We start from the raw sequence: 1205 nt of genomic DNA, 5'->3' as shown, positions 1-1205 counted from the left end.
TGGGTCCGTTTAAAGTTTTGTCTGGGCTCCCGTTTCGCGGGGAAGCGCGTGCGCGTGGCGAGCCTGACCTCCCCGTGTCCCCCTCGCCCAGACCTTTCCAACGCCACCCGGGTGAAGGTGCTACGAGGTCCCGAAGTGGAGATGCCTGTCAATGAGCACCTTTTCCCAGCTTTGAATGCACGTTTCCAGCTTGAGAGAAACGGGGGCTTAAAATTCACAGTTATTCGCCCGAACGTGGGATTTCGCTGGGGACGGTTTCTAAATTCAAGTTGGGACGGGGGGCAGCGGTGTGTGTGGTTATTTTCCCAGGATTGATGATATCCAATTCGGTAGCTCTGTTTAAAGTTTTGTTTGGCTTTCCGTTTTCGTTGTGTAGCTCTGATTTCGCTGGGGATAGTTTTATACACTGCTTTAGAGTGGGGCACACACGTGAGAGTTGTTTTTTCATTGGAACTGACTATGGCCATTTCGGTGTAGACGTTTAACGTTTTCTTTCGCTTCCCGTTTCCGTTTTATCCAACCGATTCCGATAGGGACAGTTTTGTTATTTAAGTTGGAGTAGGGCGCGACGGCGTGCGTTGAAATTTTTCGCCGGTTTCAGCTCCGTTCACGGTTGTAGCTCCGTTTGAAGTTTTCTTTCGCTTCCGGTTTCGCGCACGCGCACGTGCGCGTTATAAGTCCCGGTTTTCCGTGTGCCCCCGGTTAATACCTTTCGAATGAGCCTATTTTGATCAAAATCCGTTCGGCGGAACCGAAAATGAGCTCGAAAAACGGTTTTCCCAGCTTCCCAATGCATTTCCCAGCTTCTGATTTACAAGCGTAACATTGTCGCGACCCCCAGTCCACCAGACAGCTACCATAGAGTATATAAGTCATCCTGGGAAAATGAATGGAAGTCAATGGCAGTATGACTTTACAGTGGTTTTGCCCATACCACACAAGCCCAATGAACCATGTGCACCACATGTGTCTCCCGCTCGCGGGTGAAAACGTATCCGCCATGAGAGGCACTCGGGGCGGGCACCCGATGGGGCACGAGACCCCCCCACCCCTGGTGGTCAAAAAAAGTTAAAGTTTTTTTTCGCTTTCCTCCAGGCGCCTACTTGGCTCCGGGGCGCCCCAGAATCATGCCCCCCGACCCCGGCACCACCCGGGGGGCCGATGGGGGCCCTTTTTTTGATTTTTTTTTTTTTTCCATATTTGAA

This window comes from Osmerus eperlanus, unplaced genomic scaffold (assembly GCF_963692335.1).
Source record: "Osmerus eperlanus unplaced genomic scaffold, fOsmEpe2.1 SCAFFOLD_330, whole genome shotgun sequence".
In the NCBI taxonomy this organism is placed as follows: domain Eukaryota; kingdom Metazoa; phylum Chordata; class Actinopteri; order Osmeriformes; family Osmeridae; genus Osmerus; species Osmerus eperlanus.
The sequence above is the reverse complement of the archived record's forward strand: the minus strand, read 5'-3'. Positions refer to the sequence as shown.